At 47.0% G+C, this 21,448-nt stretch overlaps 2 pseudogenes; both read left to right on the forward strand.

Moving 5' to 3' along the window:
• Positions 1 to 10,597: 10,597 nt before the first annotated feature.
• On the forward strand, positions 10,598 to 14,612 carry LOC123191825 (uncharacterized; annotated as a pseudogene).
• Positions 14,613 to 17,036: 2,424 nt separating this feature from the next.
• Positions 17,037 to 18,984, forward strand: LOC123190115 (uncharacterized; annotated as a pseudogene).
• Positions 18,985 to 21,448: the final 2,464 nt, after the last annotated feature.

Below are 21,448 nucleotides of genomic sequence, written 5' to 3' on the forward strand. Positions count from 1 at the left end.
GATACATACGCGTGCCCACAAATCCTTTGGACACCCTGGCACGACCAAAAAGTCGCCGGAGCAACTCCGGCAATGAGCCCGGGCGGCGGCGGGATTTGGCCACGGTGGGAGTCGCAGCTAGAGGGCGAGAGGTGCAGCGGGGGTTAGGGAGGAAAGAGAGAGGAGCTCATGGCGGTTGCTACGGTGGCCTCGGTGAGCTCGGGGAGGGGATGATGAGGTCATGCGGCCGCCGACAATCTCGGGGCAAAGACGATGAAGATGGCGGGGTAGAGGACGAGGCAGGGCGCCCGGCGTCGTGCGAGCTGACGGAGAGACGCGGGAGATGGAGGCAGAGCCCGTGGACTGCTCGGAGAGGCGAGGGGAGCTCGGTGGCCACGGGGACAGCGGGCGGCGGCAACGGTGGTGCTCGGGTGCGAGAGGGAGAGAGGACCAGAGGACGGGAGGGGCACGGGAGAGAGCTCGAGGGGGTCGGGGAGGTTGCGTGGCATCGCGGGGAGGGTCCAGAGCGATGAGCGGGCAACCAGGCAGGGCGGAGGTGGCCGCACTGCGGTGCACGCACGTCGGGCACACGCCCGTCCTTCTGGTAGAGGAGGAAGACGACAGGGAAGGAGGCGGTGGTGGGCTGGGCCGGCCACTTGGGCCGCCAGGTGGGCTGCAGAGGTAAGTCCAGGTAACTCTCTCTCTCTCTCTATTTCTGTTTTTAATTTTGTTTTCTATTATTCTATAGTCTTTAGGGATTTATTAAAAATACTTAGACACTTCCAAAAATCATGAAACTACTCATGATCACTGTTGGGAATATATCCTACAGTAAACATTTTAGTTCATGATTATTTGAGCATTTAAAATATTTAATAGCATTTAAATGCCCAAATGCAAATAGAGTATGATTTAATCCAGAGCCCAAATATGTCATGCAAAAATGTGCATCACCTCTGGTTACAGTTTCCAGCTTTTTTCCAAGAATGATGAACATTTTTTAAAGCCATTTGGATTTACTGGAAATATTTTGGTTGAACCTAGTGAATTACTTTAATGCTAGGGTTTAGGCAATCCCCATTTCAAGTTTCTTTCAAAGTTTAAACATGATGCACACATGAAGTTACCCTAGTGCAATGCCAGAAGCTAGGGATGTGACAACTCACCCCCACTAAACAAGAATCTCGTCCCGAGATTCAAGCATAGGGTAAGATAAAGGGGAACACAACTAAAACAACCTTATCGATCCAAATTGCACTTGATAAGAACGTTGATTCGATTACCATCATTGTCTCGATGTCCTGCTCTGAGAATCCAACTAACATGACAAATGAGAGGAAAGGGAAATCTCTAGAAGGATCGATCTTATTGAAGATCGAACAACTTAGGATCAACTCATGGAGCGAGACGCTGAAACATCTCTCGAGCTGAGACACGGAGCATACGTCCAGAGGAATGGAGTCAAACACATGACAAAGGATCACTAGGTGGGCAACAATTCCACTTGTAAAAGGGTGGTGAACGGTTGCCAACGTAGCGAGGAGTTGAGTTTCCAAGACACCGAAACGAGACATCTTGGAGGAGGTGACCTGTAGAATCATCCCTTAAGTGGCAAAAATAATTACTTTTGATCTAGAGATCAATAAAATTCTCTATACCGGCCTAGGGAAAATCTCGATCAATCGTTTGAAGAAGTTAGAAAGAATGACATACCCTGACTGGAATGGATGATGTGGACTACCTTGTTAAAGACAAAGCAATGGATGAATTTTGCTTATCACCGGAAATGGATGGGACCCATGGTAAGTCCACTTCTGAAGATGATCCTTATTCAGCAATTGAGAATGGAAGCCCATGGGAAACTGGCATGATGGCCATACAAGATGGAAACAAAATGCTAATGTTGGAAATGTTCCAACCATCATATCTGTCTGAGATTCAGATCTGGTTGATAACATGATATTTCAGACAACATGCCTGGAAAGAAGGGTTGCAACACAAATCGACGAGATGACGTTGCAAGATTCTCAGGGAATGAACTATGATAGAAATTACTAAGCTCCTCTTCCTCCTTGCAAATGGAGCTTGCCTAGATGACCTCCGCGCAACCACCACCGCCTCCCCGTAGGATGCAGCAAAGAGGGTTGGCCCCAACTTTTCCCAGTCGAGCTCCTCCTCCTCCACCCTAGCTCCCTCCTACCGACCTCTTCCTCCACCAACCAAACTCCCCCAACTGACCTCCTTCCCTGCTGTTGGAAATATGAGAAATTAACCAAATGATTTTATTAACAGAAATATTAGATAAAGCATGACTAATATAGCTGTGATAAAGCAAGTCATGCAATCTGACGGAGAGAAAGTAAATAGTATCTGCATATATGAACTTGAACTGAACACATCTAGGACAGACACTAGATCATGTTGCATATATGGAGTAGAACCTAACACATGTAGGTCAAGAACTAGTACGAGAAACTGTGGCAGGACATCTGACAGAAAGAAGAAGAACACATACGGGACAGCAGCAGCAGAAGCACTGGACTTGGGGTCGACATCCTCTCCAGCCATGTCGTTGCTGAGGTAGTCGACGTCGGGGAAGAAGTTGTCATTGGGAAAGTAGTCGTCGGAGTCCGTGATGAAGAAGCCAGTAGTCACACAGAGCGCTCCCCAAAAACCGTATCACCCTTCTCCCGTACAGGACTCAAAAGGTGCAGTCTCGGAGGCCTACTGTCCCGACGTGTGGTGCACGCCGCAAGCCAGGATGAGGAAGACAACAGCAGCTCAGAGATGGAACCGATGATGAGGGAAGGAGTAGTTCTGGTGCGTCTCTCTGGGAGGAGCGACCTCCCTTTTATAGGAGCAAGAGAAGGAGGCGAGAGGGCAACGACGGGAGGCGAAACGAAGAGACAGATACGAAGCGAACAGCCAGCAGCCGAAGGGCTGCACCGTTCGCATTCGAACTCCACTTTTGCAAAAATCTTTTCAGCTTCTGTGTGACCTTTCGTATACCCGTAGTGCGTGGCAAAAATTTAGATATCGGCTCGGCTCATTCCCGCAACCCGTGGCGCGTCGTGACGAGGCGTGGCGTGGCGGGCGGCGAAGGAGGAGCGCGCATGGATATCCCTCTTGTTCTCATGCTCGTACAAGTGGGGAAAGAACCTCCCTTATAAGGAGGTCCAACTCCCACTAAACTAGCAATGTGGGACTAAACTTTAGTAGTATCCCTTGCCTTGCACAAATGGGCTAAGTGGGCCTCTAGGATTTATTAGGGATTTCTGAAATAGTTATTGGGCTGCCCAAAATAGACTAAATTCCAGCAATCCCCCACCAGATCCCAGAGGCACACAGAAATTTGCCTTTGGTTCCCAAACACTATTTTATATACCGGTACTGCAGTGGAGATTATTAAGTAGAATTTCCACCTAGAACTCTATGATACACTAGTAAGCAACTTGAACAGTGGACTGAGCCTTGAACTGCAAGTTTTCTGCTAATCTAGTTTCACATAAAGCCTTGACTGATACGTGGCTACCGTGGGTCTTACCCGCGGGTGGAGCTTATGCGTCATACTCCGTGACCTTTCATGAGTTTACTAGAGAGAACCCTACTCTCATAAATTGCGACGTTTGACAATCAGACTCATATAGGTGTGTTCTTCAAAAGATGTTCTGCAGGATAACATCTCTGCTTAAATAAGCCACTTAGAACACATTAAGATATACATCAACCTGCCATGCAGATTAGGAGAGTATTGCATCTTCATGGAGTGGTATTGTGAATAGTAAGGATACTCTCCTCTCAGTTAACCAACAACTTGTCTTCCACATCTCATTCACGGGATCTCTGATCACAAAGAATAGGTTACCACTATGAACAACTCATATTGTGGGTCTCATACCCATCTCCCTCAATGCATTATCTATCACATTACGTGATAGACCCTTGGTAAAAGGATCTGCCAGTTTTTTAGACGTTTGGATATAATCCAACGCAATAACTTCGGAGTTTTTCATTTTCCTGACAGACTTTGACCTTCTCTGAACGTGTCTTGATGACTTCATGTTATCCTTTGAGCTGCTCACTTTCGTGATCACAGTTTGGTTGTCGCAGTTCATAAGGACACCCGGTACAGGTTTCTCAACAACTGGCAAGTCATTCAAGAGCCGGTGAAGCCAATCTGCTTCAACCGTAGTTGTATCTAGTGTTGTGAGTTCTGCTTCCATTGTTGACTTCGTTAAGATGGTCTGCTTGCAAGACTTCCAAGAAACAGCGCCACCTCCATGAGTGAATACATAACCGCTCGTGGCCTTTATCTCATCAGCATCTGAGATCCACTTTGAGTCACTATATCCTTCAAGCACCTTTGGATGCCTGGTGTAGTGAATTCCATAATTTGCAGTGCCTTTCAAATAATGCAAAACTCCCTCTAGAGCTTTCCAATGCACATCTCCTGGTTTTGAGACAAACCGACTCAGTTTGCTAACAGCAAAAGACATGTCAGGTCTTGTAGCACTTGCTAAGCACATAAGCGAGCCAATAATCTGAGAATATTTCAATTGATCTCTAGCAATTCTTCGATTCTTTTGAAGTAACACACTCGCATCATATGGTGTTGGAGAGGGCTTGCAGTCACTATAACCAAAGCGACTCAAGATCTTTTCCACATAGTGAGATTGAAGCAATGTAATCCCACCATCATCGTCTCTCAACAACTTGGTGTTCAGAATGACATCAGCCACTCCTAAATCCTTCATCTCAAAACAACGAGATAGGAAATCCTTGACCTCCTTAATAACATTCAGATTTGTTCCGAAAATTAGTATGTCATCAACATACAAGCACAGGATAACTCCCTCGCCCCCACCATGGCGATAGTACACACATTTCTCAGCTTCGTTCACAACAAAGCATGCAGCTACTAAAGTTCTTTCAAACTTCTCATGCTACTGTTTGGGTGCTTGCTTAAGTCCGTACAAAGACTTCAACAACTTGCACACTTTCCCTTCCTGACCATCTAGTACAAACCCATCTGGTTGTTCCATATAAATTTCCTCGTCCAACTCTCCATTTAGGAAAGCAGTCTTAACATCCATTTGATGAACGAGAAGACCATGCGAGGCAGCTAGTGAAAGTAGAACTCGAATAGTGGTCAGTCGAGCCACAGGTGAGTAAGTATCAAAGAAGTCTTCACCTTCCTTTTGGGTATAACCCTTAGCCACGAGCCGAGCCTTGTACTTTTCAATAGTACCATCAGGCCTAAGCTTTTTCTTGAATACCCATTTGCATCCTATAGGTCTGCACCCATAAGGACGATTAGTTATCTCCTAGGTTTCATTTGCCAAGATGGAATCCATCTCGCTACGAACCGCTTCCTTCCAGTAGTCAGCATCTTCAGATGCATAGGCCTCTGAAATAGAACTAGGAGTGTCATCTATGAGATACACAAGAAAATCATCACCAGAAGACTTTGCAGTCCTCTGTCTCTTGCTCCTAGTAGGAACTTCATTGTTCTCCTCCACAGGACTTTCAACGTGTTCCATCAAAATGGCAGGTTCGGTAATTGTAACTGGTTCCTGATTCGATGAACTAGGCATCTCCTGATTAGATGAGGTAGCCATATCCTTCATGGGAAAGATATCTTCAAAGAAATTCGCATCATTCGACTCCATGATCGTACTGACATGTATGTCAGGTACCTCAGATTTTACAACCAAGAATCTATAGCCAATGCTATGAAAAACATATCCCAGGAAAACACAATCCACACTCTTTGGTCCAAGCTTCCGCTTCTTTGGAATTGGAACATTGACTTTCCCCAAACAACCCCATGTTCGTAGATAAGAGAGTTTTAACCCTTTCTTCTCCCATTCCTCGAATGGAGTTATATCTTTGTTTTTTGTGGGAACTCGGTTTAGGACATGACATGCAGTCAATATTGCCTCCCCCCACCATGCCTTGGAGAGACCCGAAGTGTCTAACATGGCGTTAACCAAATCTGTTAGAGTATGGTTCTTTCTTTCGTCCACCCCATTTGACTGAGGTGAATAGGGAGGCATCCTCTCATGGATTATACCATGTTCCGCACAAAAAGCATCAAATTCATTGGAAAAATACTCTCCACCACGGTCGGACCTAAGCCTCTTGATTTTTCGATCAAGTTGATTTTCCACTTCAGCTTTATAGATCTTGAAAAAGTTCAAAGCCTCATCCTTAGATTTTAGAATATACACACGGCAGTATCAAGTGGAGTCATCAATTAACGCCATGAAATATTTCTTTCCACCTTTTGTCAACACACCATTCATTTCACATAGATCTGAATGTATGAGCTCTAGTGGTGCAAGATTTCTTATTTCCGCAGTCGTGTGAGACTTACGAGGTTGCTTAGCTTGCACACACACTTGACACTTAGATCCCTTGACGGTAGTGAAACTAGGGATTAAGTTCAACTTCACTAGTCGCGACATGCAACCAAAGTTAACATGACAAAGACTTGAATGCCACACATTGGATTCACTATTGTTGCAAATATGATTAACAACTTTATTGCAAACGTCTGATAAGGATAAACGAAACAAGCCTCCTGACTCATAGCCTTTACCAACAAAGGTTCCATACTTGGATATTAAAATTTATTCGACTCAAAGACAAGCTTGTAGCCATCTCTACACAGAAGAGATCCGCTAACAAGATTTTTATTGACGGAGGGGACATAATGCACGTTCTTCAGCCGCACGATCTTCCCCGAAGTAAACTTCAGATCGACCGTGCCAACACCACGAACAGAAGCACTTGAACCATTGCCCATCAGCACGGTTGAAGTCCCTGCGGTCTGATAAGACGAAAACATGGAAATATCACCGCATACATGCACATTAGCACCCGTGTCAATCAACCAGTTAGGAGAATGACATACTGAAAGAATAGTGGGAAATATACCATACCCAACATCCTTCATGTCAGTGTCTCCAATGACAACATTAGCGGTCTTGCCGCCTTTCCCAGGATGACGCTTGTCATAGCGATTAGGGCAACTAGGAGCCCAATGATCAGGATCCCCACACACATGACAAGCACCTTTCTTCTTGCCATTCTTCTTCTTGAAGTTCGTGTGTTGCACAGCCTTGTTCTTCCCATCAAACTTTGCTTTTCCATCAAACTTGCCCTTGTTCTTGAACTTGTGGGGCTGGAAGTTCTGCTTCTGTACCACATTGGCACTAGATCCTCCCTCAATACCTCGAGCACGTGTGTCCTTTGTTCTCGCCTTTTCTTCCATATCAAGAGTGCCAATGAGATCTGAGAAAGAAAACTCCTGCCTCTTATGCTTCAGCAAGGTAGTAAAGTTCCTCCATGAAGGAGGAAGCTTAGTGATGATACCTTCGGCAACAAACTTTTCCGGTAGCATACAACTGAAGTGCTCAAGTTCTCTAGCAAATGACTGTATCTCATGAGCTTGCTCAACCACGGAGCGCTCTTCAGTCATCCTGTAATCATAGAATTGCTCCATGATGTACAGCTCAGTGCCAGCATCCGAGACCCCAAACTTGGCCTCGAGTGCATCCCACATATCTTTTCCATTATCAATGGACGCATAAGCATCAACTATGTTCTCACCAAGAACACTCAAGAGAGCAGCCTTAAACAGAGTATCCATTTTCTGAAAAGCTTGTGCCTGTTGAGCATCAAGCTCTCCTTCAGGTTTGCCGAGAGTGGCGTCATAGCAACTCATGGTTTGAAACCATAAAACTGCTCTCAGGCGCCACCTCTTATAGTGGATACCCTCAAACATAGGAGGTCTCATGGAAGCAGCAAAACCACTCGGGGTAAATTGCCTATAATAAGGTTTTTGGATTGTTGGCAATATGAGCAATTTACCAAATGATTTTATTAACAGAAATATTAGATAAAGCATGACTAATATAGCTGCATAAAGCAAGTCATGCAATCTGACGGAGAGAAAGTAAATAGCATCTGCATATATGAACTTGAACTGAACACATCTAGGACAAACACTAGATCATGTTGCATATATGGAGTAGAACCTAACAAATGTAGGGCAAGAAGTAATACGAGAAACTATGGCAGGACATCTGACAGAAAGAAGAAGAACACATAAGGGACAAAAGCAGCAGAAGCACTGGACTTGGGGTCGACATCCTCTCCAGCCATGTCGTTGCTGAGGTAGTCGGCGTCAGGGAAGAAGTTGTCATTGGGAAAGTAGTTGTTGGAGTCCGTGATGAAGAAGCGAGTAGTCGCGCAGAGCGCTCCCCAAAAACCTTATCACCCTTCTCCCGTACAGGACTCCAAAGGTGTGGTCTCGGAGGCCTACTATCCCGACGTGTGGTGCATGCCGCAAGCCGGGATGAGGAAGACAACAGCAGCTTAGAGATGGAATCGATGGCGAGGGAAGGAGTAGTTCTGTTGCGTCTCTCTGGGAGGAGCGACCTCCCTTTTATAGGCGCAAGAGAAGGAGGTGAGAGGGAAACAACGGGAGGCGAAATGAAGAGACAGAGACGAAGCGAACAGCCAGCAGCCAAAGGGCTGCACCGTTCGCATTCGAACTCCACTTTCGCAAAAATCTTTTCAGCTTTCGTGTGACCTTTCATATACCCGTAGTGCGTGGCAAAAATTTAGATATCGGCTCGGCTCATTCCCGCAACCAGCGGCGCGTCGTGACGAGGCGGGCGGCGGAGGAGGAGCGCGCGTGGATATCCCACTTGTTCTCATGCTCGTACAAGTGGAGAAAGAACCTCCCTTATAAGGAGGTCCAACTCCCTCTAAACTAGCAATGTGGGACTAAACTTTAGTAGTATCCCTTGCCTTGCATAAATGGGCTAAGTGGGCCTCTAGGATTTATTAGGAATTTCTGAAATAGTTATTGGGCTGCCCAAAATAGACTAAATTCCAGCACCTGCTCCCCACCGAACATCCTCCCCCATGCCCCCACCCGCTATCCATGGATAGATCAAGGACTTGGCTACCAGGAATAGGTCTCCTCTAGTGGATCTGGTAGGTGGGAATGGTTAGGGGACAAAACAGATGTTGATCAAGATAAAATGGCGAAGAAAAGAGAGAGATAGAGAATGAGCAGTTAGGAGGAAGAAAGTGACCGTGGTAGCCTTATCCCGAACTCTTCGGTCATCTCTTGGCGAAGACCACTCTTCGGCGTACACGCAGCCGAAGTTAATATCTTCAACCCACTGGCCATCCAAGATTACTCTTCAGCCCAGATCGGCATGTCTTTGGCCCACACAGGACCCAAATGCCCTCTTCGGCTTTACGTTGGACGAAGAGTTACTCTTCAGCTTATGTATGAATGAAGACCCACTCTTCGGTCTAAGTGAGGATGGCGGGGTCATATATTTGAAATTTCCAAATTAGGTCATACATTATCAGAATTTGTTAAAAATATTTTTTAATAAATTTAATAATATTTTCATTTTTTGTGAGAAAATTTCCGATCTATTCATCTTCAATCATGGCAGTACAATGAATACTAGAAATAATAAAAATTACATCCAGATCCATAGACCACCTAGCGACGACTACCAGCACTGAAGCGAGCTGAAGGTGCGCCGCCATTATCGCCCCTCCATCGCCGGAGTCAGGCACAACTTGTTGTAGTAGACAGTCGGGAAGTCGTCATGCTAAGGCCCCGTAGGACCAGCGCACCAGAATAGCAACCACTGCAGATGAAGAATAATGTATATCAGAAAGATCCAATCCGAAGACACGCGAACGTAGACGAACAACAACGAGATCCGAGCAAATCCACCAAAGATAGATACGCCGGAGACACACCTCCACATGCCCACCAACGGTGCTAGACGCACCGCCGGAACGGGGGCTAGACGGGGAGACCTTTATTCCATCTTCAGGGAGCCGCCGTCGTCTCGTCTTCCTGAGCAGGACACAAACCCTAGCAAAACTGAAAGAAACGACTAAAAACGGAGCCCTCCCACCGGCCCTTGCCGAGATCCACCGCCCCCCATGGCCCTAGGACCACCAGAGAGGAGGCGGACCTGCGGTGGCGGCGGCGGGAGGCAGAAACCCTAACTTTTTGTGGAGGAAGGAGGAGGCAATAATATTTTCATTTGATAGTCTCTACACTCCTCTATACACACCCAATACTCATTGTCAGGAAAATAAGCACGACAATTGACAACCAAATGTCATGTATTAAACGACCTTGTGATGCACTGTAGGCAACCAAACCAGATGCAAAATATTTTTTTCTTATATTTACTATTTTTTGAGACAACGAATTTTTTGAGACAAGAATTTTTTGAGACAACGAATGCTTATATTTACTGAGCCCTGAGCCGAACAACGAATGCAAATACAAATAGCCCAAGGCAAACAAACAAGCCCAAGGTGAGAAAAAAAGAGTGGCTGGTTTGCGCTATCCCGAGCCAGCCGACACAGTGTGTGTCGTTCTACTGGGCCGGGCTGAGACTGAGACGCGATAGAGTGCACCCCACCACACCCACCAGTCTCTCCGTTTCGTCGAAACTCGAAACCCTAAGCAAGAAATTCCCTTCCTCGAAATCGAAAAGAAAAGAGAACAGCGGCGGCGGTCGGCGGCGGGTGGCAGCGGAAAGACGAGCCATCTCCTGAGATGGAAGGAGAGGCGGAGATGGAAGCGGAGGCGAGGGGAAAGAGTGTCAGAGAGGGCATCGAGCATGCCACGGGAACCCAGGGCAGGGAGCAAAAATAAAAGAAAAGAGGCGGCGGAAAGGTGAGGATCATGAGAGATCGGGTTCCTGAGATGGAAGGGAAGGTGAAGCGGAAGAGCGCCGAATCCAGGAAGGGCATCGAACATGCTGCGAGGAGGAAGCACGTGAAGTCATTATCGGAGATCAAGTCGGCGACGAAGAAGGTTGCGGCTGAGCTCTACCCCTTGCTTGATGTTCTTGGAAGGCACATCATGAGTCTGGAAGACGGGCCGGAGCAACGGTTTATGGAGGCCAGGGGCCACATGGATAAGATGTACAAGGAGGTGACGGAATGGTTGAACACGAAGGGGATCCAGACTAGGGCTGAGGTGATGGAATGGCTGGAGACGAGGAGGGTCCAGATTTAGGACTCAAGACAAGGTCGAGTCATTAACGTACACGCAGGCCATGTGGATCTACTTCGTGAACCAATTCAGTTTGATCTTCCATGAGTTGGAGCAGCTTCACGCCATGTTTGGTAAGATGTAACTACTTGGTTCCGTTTTGGAGTCCAAACCAATCTCCGAGCTGCTCAAGGAGTCGCGGGAAAACCTCACAAGAATAAAGCTGGAGACCAAAAACAAATTGGATGAAATAGAGGAGGCCAGATAGACGGACGAGGCACCACCGAGAATCTCCATGGAGGCTGTGAAGGGAACCATGGAGAGCGACGAGTTGCCAGAGAGGATTTCCACTTCAGAAGATACAAAATTAGAGATTGACAAAGCCAAGGAGATGGGAGAGGAAGGCGAGGTGAGGGATGAGGTGGAAAAGTTGGATATTGAGGAAGCTGAGGGGATGGAGGAGAAGATGCAGACTGGGCCGTTCTTTGATATGTACTGTGGCGGCTTGAAAGCGTGTTGGTCCTGGTTCTTCAGCAGTCCCTGCAAAGATACTAGTGAGTAAACATGCATCCATGCTACTCGTACTTATCTGCTCATTGTACATTAGGTTCCTTTTCTTCCTTTCTGCTGCATCTCTCAAACAGGCAGATTGATTCATTCTATTGAGGAAGGGATTTACCTTACTTTGTAGTGACCGAACGAATTATCTAAATCTTCCTTTTTTCGGTGGCTGCAGCGTCATTCAATCCTATGCACTTCACACGCATTACACCGGGAAGCCCCTCTGATGCTGCTGTCATTGCCAGCACCCTGCAGATTTTCTTTGTCAAAGTCGCAGAAATAAAAGAAGCTCTTGAGTTTAATTGGCCACTGCATGTGTACGGCATGGTTGCGGTCCGAGATACCGTCGATCACAGTCGCAACATTCTCTTCCTCCATGAAAGGCGTGATTGCCAAATACTGACTCAAAAGGTTTTATTTAATTTTATCCTAAAAAAATTGCCCAGTTTCTCTTTACTTCCTTTTGCTTTCATCTTTTGTTGTTTTGTTGATTGTAGTTGTTGGGAAATGCAGGATCCTTGTTTGCAGTTGACTGGCCCGTCTCGCGCAGTTGTTTCTATAGATCCTGTTGACTTTGAAATCAAGCTGAAAGTGAAGGGCAGAAGCAGGTCAGAAGATAGAATGCTGATCCATCAGACCTTCAACTACAGTGCTAATGAGACCACTCTGTCGAATGACTTCTGCAAAATTATGTTACGGTGTGCAAAATTGGAAAATACAGTCCAAGAAACTATAGTGAGTGTCTGTGTTACTAATTGGAGGAAAAGGAAATGGCCTTTTAAACATGATGGTAGAGCTAGTTGCATTGCCAAGGGAACTTCTAAGCCCATTAAACCCGAGCAACCTGAAGAAGAGCTTGTACTTCAAGATCAAGTGATGGCTAACAGTTCAGATGGTTACATTGATCTGTCAAGGCATGTTGTTTCTGTAGAGTTAAATGGAAGGCTGGAAGTTATCATCAGTGCCGACAAATCACATGCCCGCAAATCATGTGGTCGTGTCTTCTTTCCAGCCCAGGAAAGCAAAGTAAGTCGGCGCACATGTAATCTTGGCTCCCATACGGTGGAGGTTACTGTTGCTTGGTCCTTGCTTATTAGAGACAAGCGGTATATCTCGAGGGAGGGATGTGTTGATGGCCAGACGTTCGAGCATACTGTAAAGATCCGGGCGAGGAAGCATGTGGTGACAACATCGGAGACTCATTCAGCCACAAAGATCGTTCAGGCTAAGATCTACTCCTTACTCCATCTTTTCTCTGAGAACGCTGTGAATCTGAAACCCGAACCGAAACTGAGGATTAGCGACTATAGCATTAGTGAGATCCAAATCCACATGGATAACATGTACACCGACGTGACGAGTTTGCTCCAGATGATGGGCAAATTGCAGAACAGGGAGGTTCTAGGCAAAGAGCCAGTCACGGAAAAGATGGGTGTGAAGGGGATCCACATTAGGACCGAAGAAAGTGGAGAATTAGCAACGAAGATGCAGGCGTCGAGGACCTACTACAACTACGGATTTAATGCGATCTTCGGTGGGTTGGATCAGCTCTGCACCCAGCTGGATCAGATGGGACATCTTAGCAACAAATCCCCATCATTCTCCGAGCTATTCAAGGAGCTGCTACACGATGTGTCGCCGATGAGTTCCTCTTCCATGGAGACAAAATTGGAGACAGAGGAAGTCGAGGAGATGGGAGAGGATGCCAACATGGACAAGGAGTAGATTGATGAGGAGTTCTTTGCTAGGTACCGCAGCGGCTGGGTATCGAATTGGTCCAGATTCCACGATTCCTTCACAGAGACGAGTGAGTAAACATCCAGTCATGCTACTTATGTGCTCATTGTTCGGTGCGTTTCTTCTTACCTACTGCATGTATCAAGCAAGCATGCTCCTTCATTCTTTAGTAAGGGAAGCCGATTGAATTCTCTAAATAGTCTTCTTTTTTTATTGCTGCAGCGTCATTGAGTCCTATGCACTATACACACATTACACCGGGACAACGCCCATTGGGTGCTCTCATTGATAGCACTTTGCAAATCTACTCCCTCAAACTCGCAGAAATAGAAGATGGTTCTGGCTTGAAGTGGCCACTGGAAGTGTACGGCATGGTTGCTGCAAGAGACAGCGTGGATCACAATCGCAACATTCTCTTCTCCCGTCGAAGGAGTAACTGCCAAATACTCACTCAAGAGGTCCTTATAGTATCTTCCTATTTTCTGTTTGTTGGTCCGCTAATTAGTTATGAATAAATGCATTTTGAAATACGCATGTAGTTAAGAACACGTATCAAACAATTGCCCACTAAAGTGCTACCTTAGCAACACTGATTAATGAATGGTGAATGCAGGATCCTTTTTTGCGCCTGACTGGCCCGTCTCGTGCAATTGTGAGTCGGGAACCTCTTAATGTGGAAATCGAGTTGAAAGTGAAGTGCGCAACCAAGTCTGAAGATAAACCATTGATGAGTTTTTTCTGTTATTACAGCGGTAGTCATTGTGGGATATGTACTCTATATATCCCTCTCGAAGGAGACTTTTGCACAATGGAGTTAAGCTCAGAGGAAGTTTATGAATCAGTACAGGCAACTGCCGTGGGTATCCGTGTCTGTGTTCCTGAAGAGACGCCAAGTATTTTTAAAAATGGCGGCCGAGTTGTTTGCTCCTCTCTGCCTCGGAGAAGAGCCAAATTGCCTAATCCTGAACACAGGACCGGCCCCTCGTTTTGGCAAGTTGTGCTTCAAGATGGAGCAATGACAAGTTGTTCACAGGGTTACCTTGATCTGTCAAGGCATGTTGTCTTTGTAAAATTGTGTGGAATGCTTGAAGTTCTCATAGAGGCCAACTCGCGATCTGGGGCTATGGCTGCTCAGGTATCCATCCAGGCCATAGATTGCAATATAACTCAGAATGAGTGTCAACTTGGCGACTCTAAGCTGGAGATCACTGTTGCTTGGTCCCGTCTTGTTTGGGACAAGCTGTGGATCACGAGGGGGGCAAATGAGGAACTTTGATGATGCCCAGGCAGACATGATAGCCGTCAGACTAACTCATTTAGTCAGTTTTTCCAGTACTGCGTCGATCTAAAAATATGCAACTATTTGTGTATCGTCGTATCATGTAATGTAATATCAGCAAATCTCTATATCAACTGATGTCACTAGGTATCTGATTATTTGTGTATCCGCCTGCTTTTCGTTTCTACTCCTATGTGCCAACGCTTGTTTCTGGAAGCAATGTTCTTACTAAAATGATTCATTTAGCAAATCTGCTAGAAGAATACCAATGCTCGATTCTGCTTAGTTCTTTCTCAGATCCCTCAAGCGGCATGCGGCTGTTGCTTGTACTATCTTCTACTACCTTCGTGTTAGGGAACTAGATGTCTCTGTCGATTACAAGCCCGAATTACAGTAGCTAGTCGAGTCTCCATTCCGTCTACAATAGGAGTTGCTTGCAATGATGGCCACGGCATCGGCCGTAGCAGCAGGCCCTGGTGGCTTGTGTGCGGCGAGACGTCCAAGTCATGCTTCCGGAACGGCTGCATCGAATTGACAACTTTGGTAGCAGGACAAACGAGGTCAACGACGAGCTCATGTGTGGCTACTGGGAGTAGCGATGTCGTCGTGACCGGAGACGGGAATGAAGTGGCACCAACTTGGTTGGAGCATTTCATCGAACAGATAGAAGGCGTCATGCCGATGTAGATATGGGACACACTGCGGGGAACAACAAGGACCTCATGGGCCTTGTTGGTGGAGAAGGAGACGCTTGAGAGGACGGCAAGCTCGAGGGCGACGTCCGGAGTGGCCGCCATGAGTGTGTACTCATCCGGTCCTGCAATAGCGACGCCGCGGGTGCTATCGGCGAAGGAATTGGGTGACAGAACTTGGACGTGGAACAGCGGGTTGATGCTGGCCATCACAGGAATGTGAGGGCGCCAAACTTGTCACTGAGGTCGATGACAGACTCATGGTAGACGGTGGTGACCTTGTCGACGTTGTTGGTGACGGCGACCTGGTGCGAGCATTTCATCGAACAGGCGACATGCGCCATTGCGCTGCAGGCGGGGAGCGCGTCGTGGACGACCTTGACAACCTCTTGGGCCTCGCCTGTGGAGTAGGAGACACTAGGGATGTGCAACGACGCGTCAGTTGTGCTCTCCGACGAGGTGGCGAGCGGTGGTGGATTTTGGACATGGGCGCCGAGTTTCTCGGCGAGGGACGGTATGGCGTTGGTGTAGGCGTCAAGGCTGGCGTCAAGCCGCTGGAGATACTCCTGGATGGACGGATCCATGGCTGATTCCCTCGGATGGTGGTGGTGAAAAAATGTGGAAGAATTTGAGGAAGGGTGGTGCCTGGCTCTGAATACCAGATGTTAGGAAACTAGATGTCTCTCTCGATTACAAGCCCGAATTACAGTAGCTAGCCCTGATTACAAGCACGAACTAGGATACAGAAAGAGGGAAGCGAGAGGAAGAAGAAGAGAGCCACCGCCGCCGGGTTCGTGATCCTCCGCGGATTGTTGGCCCCAACTTTTCTCAGTCAAGCTCCTCCTCCACCCGAGCTACCCCTTCAAACCTCTTCCTCCTCCACCCGAACTCCCCCCAACTGACCTCCTTCCATGCTCCCCACCAAACATCCTCCCCCATGCCTCCACCCTCTACCCATGGATAGATCGAGGACTTGGCTGTCGGGAATAGGTCTCATCTAGTGGATCTGGTAGGTGGCAATGGTTAGGGGACAAAATGAAGGTTGATCGAGAGAAAATGGCGAAGAGAAGGGAGAGATGGAGAACGACGAGTTAGGAGAAAGAAATGGCCGTGGTAGCCTTATCCTGAACTCTTCGGTCATGTGTTGGTGAAGATCACTCTTCGGTGTACGCGCATTCGAAGTTAATCTCTTCAACCCACTAGCCACCGAAGATTACCCTTCGGCCCAGATCGGCATGTCTTCGGCCCACACAGGACCGAAATGCCCTCTTGGGCCTAAGCGAGGCTGGCAGGGCATATATTTGAAATTTCCAAATTAGGTCATACATTATCGGAATTTGTTAAACAATATTTTAAATAAATTTAATATAGTAATATTTTCATCTGATAGTCTCTACACTCCTTTATACACACCCAATACTCATTGTTAGGAAAACAAGCACCACAACTCACAACCAAATGTCATGCATTAAACGACCTCGTGATGCAATGTAGGCAACCAAACTAGTTGCAATTTTTTTTCTTATATTTAAAGGGCCGGGCTGAGCCTAACAAGCGAATGCAAATACAAATAGCACAAGGCAAACAACAATCCCAAAGTGAGAAAAAAGAGAGGAGCTGGTTTGCTCGCTCCCTCTTGAAGCACGCGGCAGCAGTGTGGACTGGCTGGAAGTGTATGTGTCGGTCTCTACTGGGCCGGGCTGAGACAGACGCAATATAGTGCACCCCCCACACCCACCGGTCTCTCCGTTTCGTCGAAACCCTAAGCAAGACATTCCCCTCCTCGAAATCGAAAAGAGAAGAGAACAGCGGCGGCGGGTGGCGGCGGAAAGACGAGGAGCAGAGAGCCGTGTCCTGAGATGGAAGGAGAGGCGGAGATGGAAGGGGAGGCGAGGGGAAAGAGAGGCGGCGGAAAGGTGAGGATCATCGAGGCACCACCCAGGATCTCCATGGAGGCTGTGAATGGAGCCATGGGGAGCGACGAGTTGCCGGAGAGGATTTCCACTTCAGGAGATACAGAATTAGAGATTGAGCAAGCCAAGGAGATGGGAGAGGAAGCCGAGGAGAGGGATGAGGTGGCAAAATTGGAGATTGAGGAAGCTGAGGGGATGGAGGAGAAGATGCAGACTGGGATGTTCTTTACTATCTACTGTCGCGCCTTGGAATCGAATTTGTCCAGGTTGTTTAGCAGTCCCTGCAAAGATGCGAGTGAGTAAACATGTTCTCTGCTCATTGTACCTTAGTTGTTTTTCTTCCTTCCTGTTGCATGTCTCAAGGAAGCAAATTACTTCATTCTGTTGAGGAAGGGATTTACTTCACTTGTGGTGGCCGAATGAATTATCTGAATCTTATTTTCGATGACTGCAGCTTCATTGAGTCCTATGCACTTCACACACAGTACAACGGACCGCACCTCTTATGCTGAATTCGCCACCAGCACTCTGCAAATATACTCCATTAAAGTCGCAGAAATAAAGGGCACTCCTGAGTTGAAGTGGCCACTGCGTGTGTATGGCATGGTTGCTGCCTGAGATACCGTGGATCACAATCGCAACATTCTCTTCTTGCGTCAAAGGAATGACTGCCAGATACTCACTCCAGAGGTCTGTATCGTATTTTTCTGTTTTATGTTTCTGGTCCGTTGATTTGTTATGAACAGATGCATTTAGAAATAAGCATGTAGTTAAGTTGGCAGCTAAACTGCTAGCTTAGCAAAACTGTTGCACTCACTCAAAAGGTTGTACTTAATTTTCTCCTGAAAAACTTCCGTGCAGTTTCTCTTTTTTCTTGCATCTCTGTTTTGTTAACTATGATTATAATTGACAAATGCAGAATCCTTTTTTGCAATTGACTGGCCCGTCTCGTGCAATTGCGGCTATAGATCCTGTTGACTTTGACATTAAACTCAAAGTAAAGGGCAGGATGAAGTCAAAAGATAGAGTGCTCATGCATCAGACCTCCAAGTACAGCTGTAATGAGGCCATTCTGTTGGATGACTCCTGCAGAATTGTGTTACGGTGTGCGAAACTGGAGAAGACAGTGCAAGCAACTATAGTCGGTGTCCGTGTTATTAATTGGAGAAAGAAGAAATGGCCTTTTAGACATGGTGGTCTAGTCATTGCCAAGGCACATTCTAAGCCCGTTAAACCTCAGAATGAGGTCCTGCTACAAGATCAAGTGATGGATAACATTTCAGATGGTTACTTTCAAGGTGAAGTTAGTTGTGTTGGCGACAGATCTTCGGCGCTGAAACATGAAGATGAGGTTGTGCTTCAAGGTCAAGTGACAGCTAACAACTGGGATGGTTGTCTTGATCTGTCAAGGCACGTTGTTTCCGTAGAGTTAGATGGAAAGCTCGAAGTCATCATCCGTGCCCTGTCTTCAAATGGTTTTGTTACTAAACATGGCCATGTCTTCTTTCCAGCCCAGGAAAGCAAAATAAGTCGGGGCATATGTGATCTTGCCTCCTATAAGGTGGAAGTCGCTGTTGCTTGGTCCCTTCTTGTTCGAGACAAGCAGTTTATCTCGAGGGAGGGATGTATGGATGATGACTAGGCGTGAACATTATATAAATTAAATACAGTTAGCCATTTAAAGCTGTCAGCTCTATCCATTGTCTTAATGGCTTTATATCTAATGCTATGTTAAACTATTAGTGTATTGGCTGTCAGTGATTTTACTTAAATTGTCTACTACACCCTTCGTTTTTAAATATAAGAGTTTTGGCATTCTAATTTATACTGCCTAAATGTCTTACATTTATGAACGGAGGTAATGTTTTGTATTGACTGCAAAATGTAGGTTTGACTCTTTTTTTTAGCCACTCTGTTTTTACTCCTGAATACTACATGGGTGGTAAGCTGGAGATTGGTTAGTATTATACCCATCTGATCTGTGAAATATTTGTTTGGCGTGAGATTGATTAGTTTATACCCGTAATGCCTAATTGACATCCGTGGCTACGAATCAGTCTGGTCGTGATTTAAAGTCAGCTCCTATGTGATAGTAGTCTGTTTGAGGTTTTGTTGTGTCGAAGCAAGAACAGTTCTCATCCCAAGTCACTCCCATCTACCTTACGAAGCATTTTTGGATTACACGGCACTAGCCAGTGAGGACCTCTGCAGAATGGTGTTGCTGCCTCCCAGCATACCATCAACGAGATCAATTGCCGATATCAAACAGACAATGACAAGTCAGTCTCCGTCCCTAGTGGATGCTTCAACCCTGTGAGGCTTTGCTTTCCCCGAGGCCACTTGAAGAGAAAATTACATGTATCGTCCTTGAACTCGCTGGTGCATGGTCCTTATACTTGCAAATACGTAAAATAATGCAGTCCTGCGTAAGCTAGGGATGTGTTTGGTAGACTGCATGAGCCCAACCAGGACCACACGGTGCAAAAATATCCTGTTTGGTTGTCTGGTCTGCATCAGTCTTTTTTGCCCGCATGATGTTTAAAGCACTCCCGGGCGAGTGAAGTCTGAAATAAACCCTGTCGTTGTAGAGCTTGACGCAAATAAACCCTCACCTCTAAATCCCTGAAGTTGGTACCCTATACTCTTTAATCCCGGTCTAAATAAACCTTATGGCGGTTTTATGAGTGGATTTGATGATGTGGCAACTAAAGGCCAGGATTGCTGACTTTGACCATAACAATTTTCTTTGCCGAGTTGTATTGCTGCCAGATCGCTGCGTTTGTCAATGGGCTCGAGCCACAGACCATCTCCTCCTGCCATGGTGCGAAGCCGGCGCCTGAGCCCATCTGGTCGCTGCACGTGTCTGGCACGAACAGCTCCTGCGTTGCCTGCGAGAAGCCGGCGAAGGTCAGCGAGGAGGAGCGGACGGTGTCTTGCTCGTTGTCCACTTTCTGCTTCTCGAGCACCGTGCAGAGCACCGAGTCCTCCTGCATAATTGAAGTGCCGTGCCATGCATCCAGATTAGGAACACCGATCGATGCAATTGCAAAGAGGAGCTAACCTGGCCGTGAGCTTCGCCTGTCTACGCGCACCCAAAGCATGATTAGCAGTGTGAGTCAGTGAAAATACATACAGTATATACCGCGTACACATGCATGCATAAGCTAGCCTTCAGATCAGGCCTCATAACGTAAGTAGCCTTCAGCACATCACACACAAAATACGTTAATTGTGTCGGTTCGTACAATTTCCAGCACACAACCCATCCATCCCAGCCATTTCCACTGCCACCATCTAGTTCCCCGTTTGGATAGGCATATAAGGTTGAAAATGGCCGGGATTGAAAAGAACAGGGTATAAACTTCAGTGATTTAGAGGTGAGGGTTCATTTGCGTCGAGCTCTACAACTACGAGGTTTATTTTAGACTTCACTCCTCCCGGGCCAGGCTGAGTGGAAACGACCATTTTTCGGACCCAGGTTTGGAGAGTCACGTGTGACTTGCCTGCACGCTTGAGGAAGCGCGGGAGACGATGGACATCTCAAACACGTCATTGCCCAAACCCCATTTGGTTCTCTCTCTCACCGCCCCCTCGTCTCCGATGGCCGCTCCACCACCGTGCCACCCCAATCCCATTCGCGCTGACCCTGAGAACCACAATCACTAGCTCGACAGCCTGACGGCAGACGACATCAACCACGGTCAGTTGTTGGCGGCTCAAGTCACCATCCCCTCTCTGCAAGAGGCCACGGTCCGCGGCCATCGACCCTCTACGAAACTTCGCTCTTGTGTCCGCAGCGGCTGCCGATGTTCTTCATTTGCAGTGGTGGTGACGTGGATGGGTGTTGTGGGTGCTGACACCTCGGATGTGGTGGGGGCGGTGATTTTCACTCATGTCCGAGGGTTTTCTAACATCACCCCGGCTGGTACGTCAATTGTGGCGGCCTAGACCTCTAATGTGATGGTGGTGACGAGGGCCGCGTCAATGGTAGGATCACTGGATTCGGTTGCAAGCACATCCACCTTTGCCGGTCCTTTGTTACTGCCAGGGTTTGGTGCAGCCTGCTACACCTTCCCCTCCGGCGCGGTTTGCTTCACCTCCACCCATGGTGGCACCCTAGACGAACGTAGTACGTAAATCTTCGTGTCTACCAGTTCAAATTTTGGGGTGGTTAGGGTTTTGTTCGGGCAGTTGCTTTGATTTGAAACGACTCGATTCGCGTCGAATC

This window comes from Triticum aestivum, chromosome 2A (genome assembly GCF_018294505.1).
Source record: "Triticum aestivum cultivar Chinese Spring chromosome 2A, IWGSC CS RefSeq v2.1, whole genome shotgun sequence".
NCBI classification, from domain to species: domain Eukaryota; kingdom Viridiplantae; phylum Streptophyta; class Magnoliopsida; order Poales; family Poaceae; genus Triticum; species Triticum aestivum.